This window comes from Oncorhynchus mykiss, chromosome 7, assembly GCF_057628025.1.
Source record: "Oncorhynchus mykiss isolate SJ-2025 chromosome 7, ASM5762802v1, whole genome shotgun sequence".
Classification (NCBI taxonomy): Eukaryota; Metazoa; Chordata; class Actinopteri; order Salmoniformes; family Salmonidae; genus Oncorhynchus; species Oncorhynchus mykiss.
In genome coordinates this window covers 10,029,840-10,045,000 of record NC_143028.1, presented here as the reverse complement: position 1 = coordinate 10,045,000, position 15,161 = coordinate 10,029,840, and the positions used below count along the sequence as shown (strand labels likewise).

Genomic DNA, 15,161 nt, shown 5'->3' with positions numbered 1-15,161 from the left:
ATATAATGGCACTGAGACATGCCCATGAAACGACACATTTTTAAAAAATGTTGTTCGCACTTAAAATAAACTGTTTAGCAGAGGATGGTTTCGATCCATCGACCTCTGGGTTATGGGCCCAGCACGCTCCCGTTGCGCCACTCTGCTTCCATCCACTTCAGAAAAGACTAGAACTCACAATCCATGGCTTAGGAGTCCAGTGTCTTAGGCCACTGGGATACTGTGTAAACAGTATGACCTATACGAACTGTTGGAAGAGGTAGAAAAATATATATAATGGCACTGAGACATGTCCATGAAACAACACATTTTTTTAAAATGTTGTTCGCACTTAAAATAAACTGTTTAGCAGAGGATGGTTTCGATCCATCGACCTCTGGGTTATGGGCCCAGCACGCTCCCGCTGCGCCACTCTGCTTCCATCCACTTCAGAAAAGACTAGAACTCACAATCCATGGCTTAGGAGTCCAGTGTCTTAGGCCACTGGGATACTGTGTAAACAGTATGACCTATACGAACTGTTGGAAGAGGTAAAAAAAAATATATAATGGCACTGAGACATGCCCATGAAATGACACATTTTTTAAAAATGTTGTTCGCACTTAAAATAAACTGTTTAGCAGAGGATGGTTTCGATCCATCGAACTCTGGGTTATGGGCCCAGCACGCTCCCGCTGCGCCACTCTGCTTCCATCCACTTCAGAAAAGGCTAGAACTCACAATCCATGGCTTAGGAGTCCAGTGTCTTAGGCCACTGGGATACTGTGTAAACAGTATGACCTATACGAACTGTTGGAAGAGGTAAAAAAATATATATAATGGCACTGAGACATGCCCATGAAACGACACATTTTTTAAAAATGTTGTTCGCACTTAAAATAAACTGTTTAGCAGAGGATGGTTTCGATCCATCGACCTCTGGGTTATGGGCCCAGCACGCTCCCGCTGCGCCACTCTGCTTCCATCCACTTCAGAAAAGACTAGAACTCACAATCCATGGCTTAGGAGTCCAGTGTCTTAGGCCACTGGGATACTGTGTAAACAGTATGACCTATACGAACTGTTGGAAGAGGTAAAAAAATATATATAATGGCACTGAGACATGCCCATGAAACGACACATTTTTTAAAAATGTTGTTCGCACTTAAAATAAACCGTTTAGCAGAGGATGGTTTCGATCCATCGACCTCTGGGTTATGGGCCCAGCACGCTCCAGCTGCGCCACTCTGCTTCCATCCACTTCAGAAAAGGCTAGAACTCACAATCCATGGCTTAGGAGTCCAGTGTCTTAGGCCACTGGGATACTGTGTAAACAGTATGACCTATACGAACTGTTGGAAGAGGTAAAAAAATATATATAATGGCACTGAGACATGCCCATGAAACGACACATTTTTTAAAAATGTTGTTCGCACTTAAAATAAACTGTTTAGCAGAGGATGGTTTCGATCCATCGACCTCTGGGTTATGGGCCCAGCACGCTCCCGCTGCGCCACTCTGCTTCCATCCTCTTCAGAAAAGGCTAGAACTCACAATCCATGGCTTAGGAGTCCAGTGTCTTAGGCCACTGGGATACTGTGTAAACAGTATGACCTATACGAACTGTTGGAAGAGGTAAAAAAATATATATAATGGCACTGAGACATGCCCATGAAACGACAAATTTTTTTAAAATGTTGTTCGCACTTAAAATAAACTGTTTAGCAGAGGATGGTTTCGATACATCGACCTCTGGGTTATGGGCCCAGCACGCTCCCGCTGCGCCATTCTGCTTCCAGCCAACCCAGATGGGACTTGAACCCACAATCCCTGGCTTAGGAGGCCAGTTCCTTATCCATGAGGCCACTGGGGCACTGTCTACCTTTTGCAAATAGTATGAACTGATAGAAGCAGTAAAAACAATGTGTACTGGAGAGCACTGAGACACGCAAATGAAATTTAGCTTTCTAATTTCTGATTGCGTTTCATTTTTGAAAATAATCTGTTTAGCAGAGGATGGTTTCGATCCATCGACCTCTGGGTTATGGGCCCAGCACGCTCCCGCTGCTCCACTCTGCTTCCATCCACTTCAGAAAAGACTAGAACTCACAATCCACGGCTTAGGAGTCCAGTGTCTTAGGCCACTGGGATACTGTGTAAACAGTATGACCTATACGATCTGTTGGAAGAGGTAAAAAAATATATATAATGGCACTGAAACATGCCCATGAAACGACACATTTTTTAAAAATGTTGTTCGCACTTAAAATAAACTGTTTAGCAGAGGATGGTTTCGATCCATCGACCTCTGGGTTATGGGCCCAGCACGCTCCCGCTGCGCCACTCTGCTTCCATCCACTTCAGAAAAGACTAGAACTCACAATCCATGGCTTAGGAGTCCAGTGTCTTAGGCCACTGGGATACTGTGTAAACAGTATGACCTATACGATCTGTTGGAAGAGGTAAAAAAATATATATAATGGCACTGAAACATGCCCATGAAACGACACATTTAAAAAAAATGTTGTTCGCACTTAAAATAAACTGTTTAGCAGAAGATGGTTTCGATCCATCGACCTCTGGGTTATGGGCCCAGCACGCTCCCGCTGCTCCACTCTGCTTCCATCCACTTCAGAAAAGACTAGAACTCACAATCCATGGCTTAGGAGTCCAGTGTCTTAGGCCACTGGGATACTGTGTAAACAGTATGACCTATACGAACTGTTGGAAGAGGTAAAAAAAAATATATAATGGCACTGAGACATGTCCATGAAACGACACATTTTTTAAAAATGTTGTTCGCACTTAAAATAAACTGTTAAGCAGAGGATGGTTTCGATCCATCGACCTCTGGGTTATGGGCCCAGCACGCTCCCGCTGTGCCACTCTGCTTCCATCCACTTCAGAAAAGACTAGAACTCACAATCCATGGCTTAGGAGTCCAGTGTCTTAGGCCACTGGGATACTGTGTAAACAGTATGACCTATACGATCTGTTGGAAGAGGTAAAAAAATATATATAATGGCACTGAAACATGCCCATGAAACGACACATTTTAAAAAAATGTTGTTCGCACTTAAAATAAACTGTTTAGCAGAAGATGGTTTCGATCCATCGACCTCTGGGTTATGGGCCCAGCACGCTCCCGCTGCTCCACTCTGCTTCCATCCACTTCAGAAAAGACTAGAACTCACAATCCATGGCTTAGGAGTCCAGTGTCTTAGGCCACTGGGATACTGTGTAAACAGTATGACCTATACGAACTGTTGGAAGAGGTAAAAAAAAATATATAATGGCACTGAGACATGTCCATGAAACGACACATTTTTTAAAAATGTTGTTCGCACTTAAAATAAACTGTTTAGCAGAGGATGGTTTCGATCCATCGACCTCTGGGTTATGGGACCAGCACGCTCCCGCTGCGCCACTCTGCTTCCATCCACTTCAGAACAGGCTAGAACTCACAATCCATGGCTTAGGAGTCCAGTGTCTTAGGCCACTGGGATACTGTGTAAACAGTATGACCTATACGATCTGTTGGAAGAGGTAAAAAAATATATATAATGGCACTGAGACATGCCCATGAAATGACACATTTTTTAAAAATGTTGTTCGCACTTAAAATAAACTGTTTAGCAGAGGATGGTTTCGATCCATCGACCTCTGGGTTATGGGCCCAGCACGCTCCCGCTGCTCCACTCTGCTTCCATCCACTTCAGAAAAGACTAGAACTCACAATCCATGGCTTAGGAGTCCAGTGTCTTAGGCCACTGGGATACTGTGTAAACAGTATGACCTATACGAACTGTTGGAAGAGGTAAAAAAATATATATAATGGCACTGAGACATGCCCATGAAACGACACATTTTTTAAAAATGTTGTTCGCACTTAAAATAAACTGTTTAGCAGAGGATGGTTTCGATCCATCGACCTCTGGGTTATGGGCCCAGCACGCTCCCGCTGCGCCACTCTGCTTCCATCCATTTCAGAAAAGACTAGAACTCACAATCCATGGCTTAGGAGTCCAGTGTCTTAGGCCACTGGGATACTGTGTAAACAGTATGACCTATACGATCTGTTGGAAGAGGTAAAAATATATATATAATGGCACTGAGACATGCCCATGAAACGACACATTTAAAAAAAATGTTGTTCACACTTAAAATAAACTGTTCAGCAGAAGATGGTTTCGATCCATCGACCTCTGGGTTATGGGCCCAGCACGCTCCCGCTGCTCCACTCTGCTTCCATCCACTTCAGAAAAGACTAGAACTCACAATCCATGGCTTAGGAGTCCAGTGTCTTAGGCCACTGGGATACTGTGTAAACAGTATGACCTATACGAACTGTTGGAAGAGGTAAAAAAATATATATAATGGCACTGAGACATGTCCATGAAACGACACATTTTTTAAAAATGTTGTTCGCACTTAAAATAAACTGTTTAGCAGAGGATGGTTTCGATCCATCGACCTCTGGGTTATGGGCCCAGCACGCTCCCGCTGCGCCACTCTGCTTCCATCCACTTCAGAAAAGGCTAGAACTCACAATCCATGGCTTAGGAGTCCAGTGTCTTAGGCCACTGGGATACTGTGTAAACAGTATGACCTATACGATCTGTTGGAAGAGTTAAAAAAATATATATAATGGCACTGAGACATGCCCATGAAATGACACATTTTTTAAAAATGTTGTTCGCACTTAAAATAAACTGTTTAGCAGAGGATGGTTTCGATCCATCGACCTCTGGGTTATGGGCCCAGCAAGCTCCCGCTGCACCACTCTGCTTCCAGCCACCCCAGATGGGACTTTAACCCACGATCCCTGGCTTAGGAGGCCAGGGCCTTATCCATTAGGCCACTGGGGCACTGTCTACGTTTTGCAAATAGTATGAACTGATAGAAGCAGTAAAAACAATGTGTACTGGAGAGCACTGAGACACGCAAATGAAATTTAGCTTTCTAATTTCTGTTTGCGTTTCATTTTTGAAAATAATCTGTTTAGCAGAGGATGGTTTCGATCCATCGACCTCTGGGTTATGGGCCCAGCACGCTCCCGCTGCGCCACTCTGCTCTCAGCCACTTCAGAAAAGACTAGAACTCACAATCCATGGCTTAGGAGTCCAGTGTCTTAGGCCACTGGGATACTGTGTAAACAGTATGACCTATACGAACTGTTGGAAGAGGTAAAAAAATATATATAATGGCACTGAGACATGCCCATGAAACGACACATTTTTAAAAAATGTTGTTCGCACTTAAAATACACTGTTTAGCAGAGGATGGTTTCGATCCATCGACCTCTGGGTTATGGGCCCAGCACGCTCCCGCTGCTCCACTCTGCTTCCAGCCACTCTGCTTCCATCCACTTCAGAAAAGACTAGAACTCACAATCCATGGCTTAGGAGTCCAGTGTCTTAGGCCACTGGGATACTGTGTAAACAGTATGACCTATACGATCTGTTGGAAGAGGTAAAAAAATATATATAATGGCACTGAGACATGCCCATGAAACGACACATTTAAAAAAAATGTTGTTCGCACTTAAAATAAACTGTTTAGCAGAAGATGGTTTCGATCCATCGACCTCTGGGTTATGGGCCCAGCACGCTCCCGCTGCTCCACTCTGCTTCCATCCACTTCAGAAAAGACTAGAACTCACAATCCATGGCTTAGGAGTCCAGTGTCTTAGGCCACTGGGATACTGTGTAAACAGTATGACCTATACGAACTGTTGGAAGAGGTAAAAAAATATATATAATGGCACTGAGACATGTCCATGAAACGACACATTTTTTAAAAATGTTGTTCGCACTTAAAATAAACTGTTTAGCAGAGGATGGTTTCGATCCATCGACCTCTGGGTTATGGGCCCAGCACGCTCCCGCTGCGCCACTCTGCTTCCATCCACTTCAGAAAAGGCTAGAACTCACAATCCATGGCTTAGGAGTCCAGTGTCTTAGGCCACTGGGATACTGTGTAAACAGTATGACCTATACGATCTGTTGGAAGAGGTAAAAAAATATATATAATGGCACTGAGACATGCCCATGAAATGACACATTTTTTAAAAATGTTGTTCGCAATTAAAATAAACTGTTTAGCAGAGGATGGTTTCGATCCATCGACCTCTGGGTTATGGGCCCAGCCACTCTGCTTCCAGCCACCCCAGATGGGACTTGAACCCACAATCCCTGGCTTAGGAGTCCAGTGTCTTAGGCCACTGGGATACTGTGTAAACAGTATGACCTATACGATCTGTTGGAAGAGGTAAAAAAATATATATAATGGCACTGAGACATGCCCATGAAACGACACATTTAAAAAAAATGTTGTTCGCACTTAAAATAAACTGTTTAGCAGAAGATGGTTTCGATCCATCGACCTCTGGGTTATGGGCCCAGCACGCTCCCGCTGCTCCACTCTGCTTCCATCCACTTCAGAAAAGACTAGAACTCACAATCCATGGCTTAGGAGTCCAGTGTCTTAGGCCACTGGGATACTGTGTAAACAGTATGACCTATACGAACTGTTGGAAGAGGTAAAAAAATATATATAATGGCACTGAGACATGTCCATGAAACGACACATTTTTTAAAAATGTTGTTCGCACTTAAAATAAACTGTTTAGCAGAGGATGGTTTCGATCCATCGACCTCTGGGTTATGGGCCCAGCACGCTCCCGCTGCTCCACTCTGCTTCCATCCACTTCAGAAAAGACTAGAACTCACAATCCATGGCTTAGGAGTCCAGTGTCTTAGGCCACTGGGATACTGTGTAAACAGTATGACCTATACGATCTGTTGGAAGAGGTAAAAAAATATATATAATGGCACTGAGACATGCCCATGAAACGACACATTTAAAAAAAATGTTGTTCGCACTTAAAATAAACTGTTTAGCAGAAGATGGTTTCGATCCATCGACTTCTGGGTTATGGGCCCAGCACGCTCCCGCTGCTCCACTCTGCTTCCATCCACTTCAGAAAAGACTAGAACTCACAATCCATGGCTTAGGAGTCCAGTGTCTTAGGCCACTGGGATACTGTGTAAACAGTATGACCTATACGAACTGTTGGAAGAGGTAAAAAAATATATATAATGGCACTGAGACATGTCCATGAAACGACACATTTTTTAAAAATGTTGTTCGCACTTAAAATAAACTGTTTAGCAGAGGATGGTTTCGATCCATCGACCTCTGGGTTATGGGCCCAGCACGCTCCCGCTGCGCCACTCTGCTTCCATCCACTTCAGAAAAGGCTAGAACTCACAATCCATGGCTTAGGAGTCCAGTGTCTTAGGCCACTGGGATACTGTGTAAACAGTATGACCTATACGATCTGTTGGAAGAGGTAAAAAAATATATATAATGGCACTGAGACATGCCCATGAAATGACACATTTTTTTTAAATGTTGTTCGCACTTAAAATAAACTGTTTAGCAGAGGATGGTTTCGATCCATCGACCTCCGGGTTATGGGCCCAGCCACTCTGCTTCCAGCCACCCCAGATGGGACTTGAACCCACAATCCCTGGCTTAGGAGGCCAGTGTCTTAGGCCACTGGGATACTGTGTAAACAGTATGACCTATTCGAACTGTTGGAAGAGGTAAAAAAATGAACTGTTTAGCAGAGGATGGTTTCGATCCATCGACCTCTGGGTTATGGGCCCAGCACGCTCCCGCTGCGCCACTCTGCTTCCATCCACTTCAGAAAAGACTAGAACTCACAATCCATGGCTTAGGAGTCCAGTGTCTTAGGCCACTGGGATACTGTGTAAACAGTATGACCTATACGATCTGTTGGAAGAGGTAAAAAAATATATATAATGGCACTGAGACATGCCCATGAAACGACACATTTAAAAAAAATGTTGTTCGCACTTAAAATAAACTGTTTAGCAGAAGATGGTTTCGATCCATCGACCTCTGGGTTATGGGCCCAGCACGCTCCCACTGCTCCACTCTGCTTCCATCCACTTCAGAAAAGACTAGAACTCACAATCCATGGCTTAGGAGTCCAGTGTCTTAGGCCACTGGGATACTGTGTAAACAGTATGACCTATACGAACTGTTGGAAGAGGTAAAAAAATATATATAATGGCACTGAGACATGTCCATGAAACGACACATTTTTTAAAAATGTTGTTCGCACTTAAAATAAACTGTTTAGCAGAGGATGGTTTCGATCCATCGACCTCTGGGTTATGGGCCCAGCACGCTCCCGCTGCGCCACTCTGCTTCCATCCACTTCAGAAAAGGCTAGAACTCACAATCCATGGCTTAGGAGTCCAGTGTCTTAGGCCACTGGGATACTGTGTAAACAGTATGACCTATACGATCTGTTGGAAGAGGTAAAAAAATATATATAATGGCACTGAGACATGCCCATGAAACGACACATTTAAAAAAAATGTTGTTCGCACTTAAAATAAACTGTTTAGCAGAAGATGGTTTCGATCCATCGACCTCTGGGTTATGGGCCCAGCACGCTCCCGCTGCTCCACTCTGCTTCCATCCACTTCAGAAAAGACTAGAACTCACAATCCATGGCTTAGGAGTCCAGTGTCTTAGGCCACTGGGATACTGTGTAAACAGTATGACCTATACGAACTGTTGGAAGAGGTAAAAAAATATATATAATGGCACTGAGACATGTCCATGAAACGACACATTTTTTAAAAATGTTGTTCGCACTTAAAATAAACTGTTTAGCAGAGGATGGTTTCGATCCATCGACCTCTGGGTTATGGGCCCAGCACGCTCCCGCTGCTCCACTCTGCTTCCATCCACTTCAGAAAAGACTAGAACTCACAATCCATGGCTTAGGAGTCCAGTGTCTTAGGCCACTGGGATACTGTGTAAACAGTATGACCTATACGATCTGTTGGAAGAGGTAAAAAAATATATATAATGGCACTGAGACATGCCCATGAAACGACACATTTAAAAAAAATGTTGTTCGCACTTAAAATAAACTGTTTAGCAGAAGATGGTTTCGATCCATCGACTTCTGGGTTATGGGCCCAGCACGCTCCCGCTGCTCCACTCTGCTTCCATCCACTTCAGAAAAGACTAGAACTCACAATCCATGGCTTAGGAGTCCAGTGTCTTAGGCCACTGGGATACTGTGTAAACAGTATGACCTATACGAACTGTTGGAAGAGGTAAAAAAATATATATAATGGCACTGAGACATGTCCATGAAACGACACATTTTTTAAAAATGTTGTTCGCACTTAAAATAAACTGTTTAGCAGAGGATGGTTTCGATCCATCGACCTCTGGGTTATGGGCCCAGCACGCTCCCGCTGCGCCACTCTGCTTCCATCCACTTCAGAAAAGGCTAGAACTCACAATCCATGGCTTAGGAGTCCAGTGTCTTAGGCCACTGGGATACTGTGTAAACAGTATGACCTATACGATCTGTTGGAAGAGGTAAAAAAATATATATAATGGCACTGAGACATGCCCATGAAATGACACATTTTTTTTAAATGTTGTTCGCACTTAAAATAAACTGTTTGGCAGAGGATGGTTTCGATCCATCGACCTCTGGGTTATGGGCCCAGCCACTCTGCTTCCAGCCACCCCAGATGGGACTTGAACCCACAATCCCTGGCTTAGGAGGCCAGTGTCTTAGGCCACTGGGATACTGTGTAAACAGTATGACCTATTCGAACTGTTGGAAGAGGTAAAAAAATGAACTGTTTAGCAGAGGATGGTTTCGATCCATCGACCTCTGGGTTATGGGCCCAGCACGCTCCCGCTGCGCCACTCTGCTTCCATCCACTTCAGAAAAGACTAGAACTCACAATCCATGGCTTAGGAGTCCAGTGTCTTAGGCCACTGGGATACTGTGTAAACAGTATGACCTATACGATCTGTTGGAAGAGGTAAAAAAATATATATAATGGCACTGAGACATGCCCATGAAACGACACATTTAAAAAAAATGTTGTTCGCACTTAAAATAAACTGTTTAGCAGAAGATGGTTTCGATCCATCGACCTCTGGGTTATGGGCCCAGCACGCTCCCACTGCTCCACTCTGCTTCCATCCACTTCAGAAAAGACTAGAACTCACAATCCATGGCTTAGGAGTCCAGTGTCTTAGGCCACTGGGATACTGTGTAAACAGTATGACCTATATGAACTGTTGGAAGAGGTAAAAAAATATATATAATGGCACTGAGACATGTCCATGAAACGACACATTTTTTAAAAATGTTGTTCGCACTTAAAATAAACTGTTTAGCAGAGGATGGTTTCGATCCATCGACCTCTGGGTTATGGGCCCAGCACGCTCCCGCTGCGCCACTCTGCTTCCATCCACTTCAGAAAAGGCTAGAACTCACAATCCATGGCTTAGGAGTCCAGTGTCTTAGGCCACTGGGATACTGTGTAAACAGTATGACCTATACGATCTGTTGGAAGAGGTAAAAAAATATATATAATGGCACTGAGACATGCCCATGAAATGACACATTTTTTTTAAATGTTGTTCGCACTTAAAATAAACTGTTTAGCAGAGGATGGTTTCGATCCATTGACCTCTGGGTTATGGGCCCAGCCACTCTGCTTCCAGCCACCCCAGATGGGACTTGAACCCACAATCCCTGGCTTAGGAGGCCAGTGTCTTAGGCCACTGGGATACTGTGTAAACAGTATGACCTATTCGAACTGTTGGAAGAGGTAAAAAAATAAACTGTTTAGCAGAGGATGGTTTCGATCCATCGACCTCTGGGTTATGGGCCCAGCACGCTCCCGCTGCGCCACTCTGCTTCCATCCACTTCAGAAAAGACTAGAACTCACAATCCATGGCTTAGGAGTCCAGTGTCTTAGGCCACTGGGATACTGTGTAAACAGTATGACCTATACGATCTGTTGGAAGAGGTAAAAAAATATATATAATGGCACTGAGACATGCCCATGAAACGACACATTTAAAAAAAATGTTGTTCGCACTTAAAATAAACTGTTTAGCAGAAGATGGTTTCGATCAATCGACCTCTGGGTTATGGGCCCAGCACGCTCCCGCTGCTCCACTCTGCTTCCATCCACTTCAGAAAAGACTAGAACTCACAATCCATGGCTTAGGAGTCCAGTGTCTTAGGCCACTGGGATACTGTGTAAACAGTATGACCTATACGATCTGTTGGAAGAGGTAAAAAAATATATATAATGGCACTGAGACATGCCCATGAAACGACACATTTAAAAAAAATGTTGTTCGCACTTAAAATAAACTGTTTAGCAGAAGATGGTTTCGATCCATCGACCTCTGGGTTATGGGCCCAGCACGCTCCCGCTGCTCCACTCTGCTTCCATCCACTTCAGAAAAGACTAGAACTCACAATCCATGGCTTAGGAGTCCAGTGTCTTAGGCCACTGGGATACTGTGTAAACAGTATGACCTATACGATCTGTTGGAAGAGGTAAAAAAATATATATAATGGCACTGAGACATGCCCATGAAATGACACATTTTTTAAAAATGTTGTTCGCACTTAAAATAAACTGTTTAGCAGAGGATGGTTTCGATCCATCGACCTCTGGGTTATGGGCCCAGCCACTCTGCTTCCATCCACTTCAGAAAAGGCTAGAACTCACAATCCATGGCTTAGGAGTCCAGTGTCTTAGGCCACTGGGATACTGTGTTAACAGTATGACCTATACGATCTGTTGGAAGAGGTAAAAAAATATATATAATGGCACTGAGACATGCCCATGAAATGACACATTTTTTTAAAAATGTTGTTCGCACTTAAAATAAACTGTTTAGCAGAGGATGGTTTCGATCCATCGACCTCTGGGTTATGGGCCCAGCACGCTCCCGCTGCTCCACTCTGCTTCCATCCACTTCAGAAAAGACTAGAACTCACAATCCATGGCTTAGGAGTCCAGTGTCTTAGGCCACTGGGATACTGTGTAAACAGTATGACCTATACGATCTGTTGGAAGAGGTAAAAAAATATATATAATGGCACTGAGACATGCCCATGAAACGACACATTTAAAAAAAATGTTGTTCGCACTTAAAATAAACTGTTTAGCAGAAGATGGTTTCGATCCATCGACCTCTGGGTTATGGGCCCAGCACGCTCCCGCTGCTCCACTCTGCTTCCATCCACTTCAGAAAAGACTAGAACTCACAATCCATGGCTTAGGAGTCCAGTGTCTTAGGCCACTGGGATACTGTGTAAACAGTATGACCTATACGAACTGTTGGAAGAGGTAAAAAAATATATATAATGGCACTGAGACATGTCCATGAAATGACACATTTTTTAAAAATGTTGTTCGCACTTAAAATAAACTGTTTAGCAGAGGATGGTTTCGATCCATCGACCTCTGGGTTATGGGCCCAGCCACTCTGCTTCCAGCCACCCCAGATGGGACTTGAACCCACAATCCCTGGCTTAGGAGGCCAGTGTCTTAGGCCACTGGGATACTGTGTAAACAGTATGACCTATTCGAACTGTTGGAAGAGGTAAAAAAATAAACTGTTTAGCAGAGGATGGTTTCGATCCATCGACCTCTGGGTTATGGGCCCAGCACGTTCCCGCTGCGCCACTCTGCTTCCATCCACTTCAGAAAAGGCTAGAACTCACAATCCATGGCTTAGGAGTCCAGTGTCTTAGGCCACTGGGATACTGTGTAAACAGTATGACCTATACGATCTGTTGGAAGAGGTAAAAAAATATATATAATGGCACTGAGACATGCCCATGAAATGACAATTTTTTTAAAAATGTTGTTCGCACTTAAAATAAACTGTTTAGCAGAGGATGGTTTCAATCCATCGACCTCTGGGTTATGGGCCCAGCCACTCTGCTTCCAGCCACCCCAGATGGGACTTGAACCCACAATCCCTGGCTTAGGAGGCCAGTGCCTTATCCATTAGGCCACTGGGGCACTGTCTACCTTTTTGCAAATAGTATGAACTGATAGAAGCAGTAAAAACAATGTGTACTGGAGAGCACTGAGACACGCAAATGAAATGTAGCTTTCTAATTTCTGATTGCGTTTCATTTTTGAAAATAATCTGTTTAGCAGAGGATGGTTTCGATCCATCGACCTCTGGGTTATGGGCCCAGCACGCTCCCTCTGCTCCACTCTGCTTCCATCCACTTCAGAAAAGACTAGAACTCACAATCCATGGCTTAGGAGTCCAGTGTCCTAGGCCACTGGGATACTGTGTAAACAGTATGACCTATACGAACTGTTGGAAGAGGTAAAAAAATATATATAATGGCACTGAGACATGTCCATGAAACGACACATTTTTTAAAAATGTTGTTCGCACTTAAAATAAACTGTTTAGCAGAGGATGGTTTCGATCCATCGACCTCTGGGTTATGGGCCCAGCACGCTCCCGCTGCGCCACTCTGCTTCCATCCACTTCAGAAAAGGCTAGAACTCACAATCCATGGCTTAGGAGTCCAGTGTCTTAGGCCACTGGGATACTGTGTAAACAGTATGACCTATACGATCTGTTGGAAGAGGTAAAAAAATATATATAATGGCACTGAGACATGCCCATGAAACGACACATTTTTTAAAAATGTTGTTCGCACTTAAAATAAACTGTTTAGCAGAGGATGGTTTCGATCCATCGACCTCTGGGTTATGGGCCCATCCACTCTGCTTCCAGCCACCCCAGATGGGACTTGAACCCACAATCCCTGGCTTAGGAGGCCAGTGCCTTATCCATTAGGGCACTGGGGCACTGTCTACCTTTTGCAAATAGTATGAACTGATAGAAGCAGTAAAAACAATGTGTACTGGAGAGCACTGAGACACGCAGACACGCAAATGAAATGTAGCTTTCTTATTTCTGATTGCGTTTCATTTTTGAAAATAATCTGTTTAGCAGAGGATGGTTTCGATCCATCGACCTCTGGGTTATGGGCCCAGCACGCTCCCGCTGCGCCACTCTGCTCTCAGCCACTTCAGAAAAGACTAGAACTCACAATCCATGGCTTAGGAGTCCAGTGTCTTAGGCCACTGGGATACTGTGTAAACAGTATGACCTATACGATCTGTTGGAAGAGGTAAAAAAATATATATAATGGCACTGAGACATGCCCATGAAACGACACATTTTTAAAAAATGTTGTTCGCACTTAAAATAAAGTGTTTAGCAGAGGATGGTTTCGATCCATCGACCTCTGGGTTATGGGCCCAGCACGCTCCCGCTGCTCCACTCTGCTTCCATCCACTTCAGAAAAGACTAGAACTCACAATCCATGGCTTAGGAGTCCAGTGTCTTAGGCCACTGGGATACTGTGTAAACAGTATGACCTATACGAACTGTTGGAAGAGGTAAAAAAATATATATATAATGGCACTGAGACATGCCCATGAAACGACACATTTTTTAAAAATGTTGTTCGCACTTAAAATAAACTGTTTAGCAGAGGATGGTTTCGATCCATCGACCTCTGGGTTATGGGCCCAGCACGCTCCCGCTGCTCCACTCTGCTTCCATCCACTTCAGAAAAGACTAGAACTCACAATCCATGGCTTAGGAGTCCAGTGTCTTAGGCCACTGGGATACTGTGTAAACAGTATGACCTATACGAACTGTTGGAAGAGGTAAAAAAATATATATAATGGCACTGAGACATGCCCATGAAACGACACATTTTTTAAAAATGTTGTTCGCACTTAAAATAAACTGATTAGCAGAGGATGGTTTCGATCCATCGACCGCTGGGTTATGGGCCCAGCACGCTCCCGCTGCGCCACTCTGCTTCCATCCACTTCAAAAAAGATTAGAACTCACAATCCATGGCTTAGGAGTCCAGTGTCTTAGGCCACTGGGATACTGTGTAAACAGTATGACCTATACAATCTGTTGGAAGAGGTAAAAAAATATATATAATGGCACTGAGACATGCCCATGAAACGACACATTTAAAAAAAATGTTGTTCGCACTTAAAATAAACTGTTTAGCAGAAGATGGTTTCGATCCATCGACCTCTGGGTTAAGGGTCCAGCACGCTCCCGCTGCGCCACTCTGCTTCCATCCACTGCAGAAAAGACTAGAACTCACAATCCATGGCTTAGGAGTCCAGTGTCTTAGGCCACTGGGATACTGTGTAAACAGTATGACCTATACGAACTGTTGGAAGAGGTAAAAAAATATATATAATGGCACTGAGACATGTCCATG

The 15,161-nt window shown here is 43.9% G+C and overlaps 2 non-coding genes across 2 annotated transcripts; both read right to left on the bottom strand.

Moving 5' to 3' along the window:
* Positions 1-4,774: 4,774 nt before the first annotated feature.
* trnar-ccu (transfer RNA arginine (anticodon CCU)) lies at positions 4,775-4,847 on the bottom strand. The gene has a single exon. It is a non-coding gene; the product is annotated as a tRNA-Arg (tRNA).
* A 7,977-nt stretch (positions 4,848-12,824) lies between these two features.
* Positions 12,825-12,897, bottom strand: trnar-ccu (transfer RNA arginine (anticodon CCU)). The gene has a single exon. It is a non-coding gene; the product is annotated as a tRNA-Arg (tRNA).
* Between the last annotated feature and the right edge of the window lie 2,264 nt (positions 12,898-15,161).